Genomic DNA, 9,343 nt, shown 5'->3' with positions numbered 1-9,343 from the left:
TTGTCCGAAAATCTACCAGATGACTAAAAGTAAGCAATTTCGTAAGTTACTGGATCTAAACAAAAATGGACATAGTTATCGGACTAAAACTAAAATTAGGCATACTTAGCGGACTAAAATAATATTTTTCCCCAAATAAGTTCACATCAGTTTTATCTGACTGTGATAGATAATATTGATAAACTGCTATTTTTAAGTTAGAAAGATTTATAATAGTGAGAATAATCAATTTCTTTCATAGTAAATTTCTACTTTAAATCTATCATATATATAAGTATTGATTAATTTTGTAAGTGGAATTTTGATATATATGGGACGTAGTAATTACTGTGATTGAAGTGAGTGCATCATTTTTAGCAGTGGGGCTTTCAAATTAATTAAAACTACAATAATTATATCTTTTATTAGATAACATTTAAAGGCATGCAGCAAAATATATAGAAGAAAGTTCAGTTTTAATTATTTCAATATTTTTAATGCAATTTAGTGATTCTGTTAGCTTTAAAAAAGCTCTTCGCATCAATGCCCTTCAAATTGGCCAAAATTTTAGCTCAAATTAATATTTGAAAATAATTTAATTTTCAATGAAGAATTCTGGCTCCGTGTAAATTTAATCACATGATAAGTATATTAATATGATAATTATTTATTATTTTTAAATTGTATATCAATCAAATAATAAATATAATGCAGGCTAATATTAACAAAAAAAATTGGATGAAAAGATCATATTTACTCCCGATTGACTTATTACTGATTTATTACAGGTTAAAGATAACATCTTTACATTTTAATACATGTGAGAAAGTGAATTTTCACTGTTATAAAGGTAGTTTAGTTGGGAAAAAATTATTTAATCTGCAATAAACCAATAATAAGTCAATCATGTGTAAATATTAATTTTATTCAGCTATTATGTTAATATCAACAATTTAAGTGAATTTTAACTAACAAATGGACCTATTTGTTATACGGATGCAAACCCCAAGGGTATCAGATATAATTTTTCAAATCACATGAAATCTACTGTAATTATACCAAACTTCAGGGAAGAAGAGTGTAATTATCCCAATTATTAAGATGTATTGTACCTCATCCTACGTGGATTAGAAATTGAATAAAATAAGTGACATATAAGCTTTGATCCACTACATAATAATATTAATAATCACAAAATTAGGGTAATATTCAAAAAAATAATATTATTTACGTAATAATATCAATAATCACAAAACTAGGCTAATATTATAAACAACAATATTATTTAAATAATAATTACAATAATCACCATATAAGACTAATATTTCCAATAATATATAATAATATTATTTAAATAATTAATAATTACAATAATCATAAATTGAGGCTAACATTTCCAAATAATTACAAAATTAGGATAATTTTTTCAATGATTACGAAAACTAATACTTATTATAATTTTATAGATTATGTCTAGTGGTACGCCTTCTTTACTATGTGGATAATTTGTAAATAGGTAATAATTACAAAATTGAGGTTAATATTCCAATAATATATACAAGTTTCGATAAATAATTAATAATTACAATTAAAAAATAATTAGGATAATATTCTAAATAATATTATTATTTACATAATATTTACAATAATCACAAAATTAGACTAATAATTTCAATAATTACAACTAATCTTTGTTAACAGTACTAATTACATTCACTAAGAATTATTAGGATAATATTCAAAATAATATTATTAATTAAATAATAATTATAATAATATTAAATTAGCCTAATATTGCTAATAATTATGAAATTAGGATAATTTTTTCAAGAATTATAAAAATTTAATACTTATTATAATTTGAATAGATTATATATAGTGGTACGCCTCCTCTACCACATGGAGGATGTGGCCGTGGTAGTGGCTGAAATTATGATCCGCCAATTCCACTAGTGTCCTCTAATGCTTCTCATGCTAGGGAAGCAGTGTTTCGATCACCCCCACCACCTGGCACGGCCGAACCTTCAGCCATCATGCAGACTCCAGATGATGCTAGACCATCTGCTACGGTACTGGCAGCTGAGGAGGCCTGACAGCCATCTGCCACACCAGCGGCTGATCCTGATCGTCTTTGGGTTGTTCCACCACCAACAGTTCCCCACCATCAACGCGCCAGTATATCATCCCCGATGACACAAGGTAAATTTGTTTATGAATATTTTTAGTATTATTTTACCTTGAAAATCACTAATTAACATGTCCTTTCAAGTTTGACCGCAAATTCAACAAGCGTCAATATGGTGGTGCAGGGACACTTTCCCCACCCTTGGGGATGTTTGAGGCAGGTGCCACAAGAGCACCAACAATACTGGGTCGAGAGCATGAAGGTAATGTACTTTAAAATTATTTTGGTTTATCTTATAATCTAAATTATTTAATGAGTTTTACAAATATTTTTTTTAATTTGATATTTTGTAGATGACCTACTGGTAGGATTGTGACGATTAGTCCATGTTTCGAGTCTTCAATATGTAGGCGGGAAAATTCATTCAAAAAAGGTTTGTTGTTACCCAAAAGGAGCTGGTGAAGCCGAACCAGACAAGGCGAACCCCACAACGTCCTCTACTATGTACCACGGGGGATCACCCTCTGTCATGCATACACACGAGAAAGATGGTAAGTAAATTATGTTGTTTTTTAAGGTTTATCATTGTTTTATAAATATTATGTTAACTGTTTTATTCTTCTATAAGAGGTAGAGCTCAGTTGGACGCCCAAGCAGATGGAATTGTTCGTTAGATGCTATACGAAGAAGGCCAACGGCGGCTGGAATGGCCCGAGGGCTAGCTGAGGTAACGATAGGCACAATAATAATTTTACTTTTTGAAATAATTTTAGAGTAAAGTTCTAATAATTTTGTTTGTTTTGCAAGGGACGTTCCAAAAGCTGATGGATGATCATCTGCCTCAGCTCACGGTCAAGGACCACGATATCCTGGCCGAATCAATGCTTCAGTCGCGATGATCGAGCATCGGTTGTGACTAGAGCTGCAGTCGGGGGCAAGAACAAAGGCCGTGTATTGGGCCTTAATTCTGAAACCCACGTCTACAATCGGACCTACACGTCACCATTGCCACCCCCATTGCTACCTGCACAACCAAACCCGGCCATGGAGGATCGTATGAGTTGACTACTACAAGACCGTCACAGCCAACCGCTTCCATTAGCACCCCAACACAAACTCCAACAGACCCCCTTGCCCCAAACGAGGACGATATGGACATTGTTGATGATTAAATTTTATTTTTTTGTTTTTAAATTTGGTAATTGGTAATATTTTATATTAATATAATATTCTTTTCCTAATTGTTCATGTTTCATAATATTTGTTATATTTTATTATTTAATATTTATTCACTTAATTAAACTCATAAATATAATTGAATTTAATAATTAATTATATAAATTAAATTATCTTTTATAATTTTATCATTAAATAAAAAATTAGGAATGATTTTAGTAATTGTAAAGAAATATTACAAATTTTAAATTCAAGACCATTAACACCATTGCTAAAATAGTTCTAAATAAGTGTTCCTATAAAGATTGACTGTTCCTAAATGTATTGCAACTAGAACTAATGCATACACCATATTGTGTTTCAAAAAATATTCTTAACACAGATACAAGAGACTGTTCCAAGCAAAAATAAATCGTGCCTAATACTATTTCAAAAATTGAGCACTATACAATTTCAATTGCCGTTCCTAAATATATCACTATTACAAATAAATACAGTTTCAAAATTCAGCCAAGAGTATTACACAAACAGTTCCAAAAGTATCCAGAATTTAATTACGTAACCGTTCCCAAAGTTATCCAATGTGTTCGAATAAAAAAAAATATATTCAAATACACTATTAGGAACGGTCAACAGTAATGTATTATAATACACGTTCTAGTTAGGAACGATCTAATGTGTTATAGTACCTATTCCAGCTAGGAACGGTCCTTCACCAACCGTCCTAAATTTTAGAGATGCCTTCTATAATGACGAAATATAAACATATTATTTGGATTTGTATTTTGAGTGTTTTGTTTTGGTGTTTTGGAAATAGAGAGAGAAAAATAGAGATAAATAAGTATGTGTTTGAGATAGATGGTATGCTTGGATTTGTGTTTTGATATAATATAAAATAATTTAAAATAAGTGGTGTATGTTTGATGCCAAAATTTGAGAGACAAATATTACTGTTGATTATCAAATCATGTTTTTTTTTATACATACTTATTAATATAAGTGTGTATGTATATAGTATTTTATTTGCTAGTGAAATATAGTGTATATAATTTTCTTTGTTGAGGATTTTTTTTACATTTTAAATAATAGTTATAAATTTAATGAATAATTAAATGTATTATAGTATTGTCTCCAAAATGATTTTGTTAGACATTATATTTGGACTGTAAAAATATAATATATAAAATTCAAATAATAAATATTTTGAATTAAGTATGTATTATCGGTATATTATCCTCAATTTTCAAATGTCTCAAAAAAATTGGGTACAAAATATTTAAATAGTGAAAGTTGAAAAAATTTGTAATTAATAGTTAAATGCACTATAGTAATGTGTTGAAAATTCATTTGTTAGACTTTATATTCGAAGTGATAAATTTTAATAGATAATTGAAATAATAAAAATTTTGAATTAAGTATATAGTACTGGCATATTGTCCTCAATATACAAAACTGTTAAAGTATTTCATTGAGGTCGAAAATTTTCACATATTTTTACTCACCAGCATTGATATCAGATGTTTTTATTATTAGTTTCATAAGTTAAAAATTATTAATTAGATTTAACATATATTATATATTTTATAATATAAAAAATATATAATACAAATAATTTTAAAAAACAAAAACAAAGAAAACTCATTTGCTTTGGACTCATGAACAAACAAAAATAATTTTAAAATATTGCCCTGTTTTTGGGCTCAAAAACCAACAAATATAAAAATATACCTAAATAAGGTGCGTTTTTATCCAATCCAAACATTGATTGGTTTTAGCCCATCTCTAAATGGCCGAAACACAAATTCAAATATAGTGAAACCGTTTTAAAATTCGATTCAAATTAATTTCTTCAATTTCAAACCGTTCCAAATAGCAAAAAAACTCTTCCTAAAACTGCCCCAAATTCCACTGTTTTTGTAGTGATTAGAGAATTCAAATGTATCTACTGAGTATCTTTTTTAACTTAGTTGTTCATAGCCAAATTTTAGCACCCACTTAGCTCGCGTCCAATGAGCTCATGAGCTTAGAACCCTGACAAATAGTATTATAGCTGATCGTTGAATAGAATTAGGAACTAAATGCTATATATGATAAAAGTATTACGTGCGTGAACCTATAGGAGTCACCTCCTTAAACCCAATGCACACGATTGATTTTGGACTGTATCATGCCTTGACGAGGTCGTCACATTTATGAAGAAAGGGTGATTGTAATACCCCGTCTCATATTAATTAGATATTGATATGATAAATAACATATAAGTTTTAATCAAAGAATTTGAGTGCATCATTCGAATATGTTTTTTTGTCGAATTGTTCATAATCGAATCTACTCACTTAATAAAATTTAGAGACAATTCTCGTATTCAACAGACTCAAATTTAGAAACAATTCTCGTATTCAACAGACTCGTCTAGGGGTGATATGTATGCTTATGAAATTTCTACTTTAAAAAAATATACATAATAATAAAAGCTGATAATTTAGAGTGGGAACTTCCATGGAAAATTCAATGATATTAAATACTTATTTTTGTTGATTATTAGTTGAGAATCTGTGGAACAGAAACTCACTTAATTAATTTGATAATCCCAAGAATTAAGAAGTAGAAGTTGCATAGGGGTAAAATTAGGCAGTTTTAGTTTATATGCCTAATTTTCGGACAATTTTACCCCTATAAGTGCATATGGACTAAAATTGTCTTTCAAAAGTTGCATAGGGGTAAAATTGTCCAAAAATCTATCATAGGATTAAAAGTAAGCAATTTCGTAAATTATTGGACCTAAACAAAAATGGACATAATTATCGAATTAAAATTAAAATTAGACATTTTTAGAGTACTAAAATAATACTTTTCCGGAAAAGTAATTACATTGTTGATGGAAAGGGCAGTTGGCAAAGCCTATTTTTTATTAATTTAATAAAGTCAAAAAAGCTAAAAGCTAAAAGCTATCTTTTGGCTAATTAGAAGTTGCTGTACAAAGGACTGTTTGGTAAAAGCTTCTGAACAAAAGTTTATTAATAGCTATCAAAATAAGATGGGTAAGTAATAGTACTACTACTTTAACTTGCATTAAAAGACTCTTTTGCCCTTTACATACCAAAATATTTATATCCAATATTATATTTTTAGTCCCATGTGTTCGGATGTATTTCAATTTAGTCTTATTTATTATGATTTTTTCATATTGTATTTCATAAATTAAAATTTTTTCTTAACTTTATTTCTTGGTGCATTTTTCATCTAATAATTAATGGAGCCGTTAGTATTTTGGTACATTTCATTTCATTAATTATTGGATGAAAAATATACGTAACATGAGAAATTTTTTAATTTATAAGAAAATCGTAATGAATGGGACTAAATTGAAAAGTCTCCTGACACGTGACACTAAAAATGCGATTTTCCCACTCTTTAATAATAGTTTTTTGGTAAATGCTATATTTGGTCCCTTAAGTTTTCGTTTAAAATCACTTAGTCACTCAAATTTATTTCTTGATTTTAGCAACCCTAAACTTTAATTTTTATCTTAGTTTGGTCCCTCTGATAATTTTTTGACTCAAATGTGGTTGGAGTTTGATTTTTTATAGGGTAAAATGATCATTTAAGTTTGATTTTATCACTTTAGTCCCTTAAGTTTGTACAATTATAAAATTAGTCCTCTTTTTAGAAAGAAAACTATTTTTTTTATATTTTTATATGATGTAATTATCTTGTATTAGAAATGAAAATTTTGAGCTTCTGTAAACATAATAATAATATATTGTTTAACTTAAAATAAAATAGTATTTTTTTTCTTTCATTTTCAAAACTGACAAAAAAATCAAAATTATGAATAAATTTTATAAAACCTACTAATCTGAAATTATAATTAGAAAATTGACGTCGATTTTTTAATCTTAGGAGTTAAATATAAGTCTAATAAAATTAAATATTAAAAATATTTATTAAATAGTAATTGCTATGATTTTGAAGAAAAAAATAGTGGAATATAGTTTTAACTAAATTATTTGGTGGATTTCAAATATATATAAAATTTCATTTAAAATAAAATAAAACTATATATTTAAAAATCTCCAAAAAATCAATTATATATATATATATATGTGTGTGTGTGTGTGTGTGTGTGTGAAATCCACCAAAAACATTTAGTTAAAAAGTGTAAATTACCAACTTTGTATTCAAAAACTCAAATATTTAATGAATATTGTTAAGATTTAATTATTTTAGACTTATCTTTAACTTTTAAAATAGAATTCAGATTTTTTAGATTATATTTCATATTAGATAAGTTTTATAAAATTTATTCTTTAATTTTTTTAACTACTGAAAAAAAAAAAAAGAGATTGCTTATTTTAAGTTAAGTAATATATAATTATTATATACACAAGAGTTCAAAGTCTTCATTATTCACATAAGATAATTACAACATATCAGTATAAAAAATATAAAAAGTTATTTTTCACTTAAAAAATGACTAATTTAATAATTTTACGAATTTAAAAAACTGAGTGTTTGTTTGGTCCAAATGAGAGGAAAAGAGAAGTGGAAGAGGGATTGGAAGTGAAAGGGGGAGGGGGAGAGAAAGAATATTAGTTTTCCTTCAAATTGTTGGTATGATTGGAAGGAGAGTAAATCTCAAATACTTCCCCTTGTTTGGTACGAGAAAAACAGATTGAGAAGAAAAGACTAATTTTTATAATTTTACTAAATAACACTTCTCTTCATTTTGTATTAAAAGTAAATAAATTAATATTATACTAATATAATTTTAGTATATAAAAAATTTCAAAACTTTATTAGTATATTTTTTTTCAAATAAGAATAAGAATATTTTTTATTAATAAAAATATTCATCAAACATCAGTGAGTTTGTTGATACCAAAAAATAACTTTGGAGAAAAATTATATATATATATATATATGGGTGAAAGAGTAAATAAAAATAACCCTGTACGTTTTTGTCTTTTTTGCTTTATACTTCGCCTTATCCGTCCAATTCCACTTCTCTTATACTCCCACTTTTCACCCCAACCAAACATACTCTAAAGTATAAAATCAAAATTATTGACCATTTTATCTTTCAAAGAGTCAAAATTCGGCTACATTTTCTCTGAAAAGGGTCAGAGAGACCAAATTGAAATAAAAACTAAAGTTTAAAGAAGGTAAAGTCAAGAAATGAACTTGAGAGACTTAACTGATTATATATGAAAACTTAAATAATTAAATATAGCATTTACCCTAATTTTATTTAACTTATATATATAGCTTTTAATATATATACTAATATTTTATAATACTTTGAAATAAAAATATTTCAAAAGGTCTAAAAAAAATAAATCTTATAAGCAGATCAGATTCTTTACTTCAAAACAATCAAATGGCCAAAATGGATTATAAATCTTGGTTGAGTTAATGAATTGATTAGGGATAATTATATTTTTCTCTCCTAAAAGTTGATATAATTACACGTAGATCTTTTATAATTTAAAAAATTACATTTAGTGTCCCTCATAAGGTTTGCTTTCGTATGACAAATAGGTATTCATAAGTCAAAATTCATTGAATTTGTAGATATTAACAAAAATAATTGACTGAAAATCGATATTTATCCTCCATTGGCTTATTTACTGACTTATTGCAGGTTAAATAAATCTTTTTTTCTTACTAAACTACCCTTATAACGGTAAAGATATACCTCATCACATGCATTAACGTGTGAAGATTCGTAAAGATAATTTTATCTTATAAAGATTTATCTAACTTGCAATAGCTCGAAAATAAGTCAATTGAAGGTAAATATGAATTCTTATCCAATTCTTTTGTTATATCCGGTGAATGTTGACTAACAGAGTAACTTATTTATAAGACAGAAGCAAATCTAGGAATAACTAAAGATAATTTTTCAAACAACAGGGAGTTTTTGTGTAATTGCACCAAATCTCATGAGAGAATACTGTAATTATTCCAATCAATTAAGGTGGAAAACAATATATATATATATATATATATTATAATTAATGATAACATATCAAGTAATATTTTCACAATTATCACTAAATG

The sequence above is a fragment of the Sesamum indicum genome, linkage group LG11 (assembly GCF_000512975.1).
Source record: "Sesamum indicum cultivar Zhongzhi No. 13 linkage group LG11, S_indicum_v1.0, whole genome shotgun sequence".
NCBI classification, from domain to species: Eukaryota; Viridiplantae; Streptophyta; class Magnoliopsida; order Lamiales; family Pedaliaceae; genus Sesamum; species Sesamum indicum.
The sequence above is the reverse complement of the archived record's forward strand: the minus strand, read 5'-3'. Positions refer to the sequence as shown.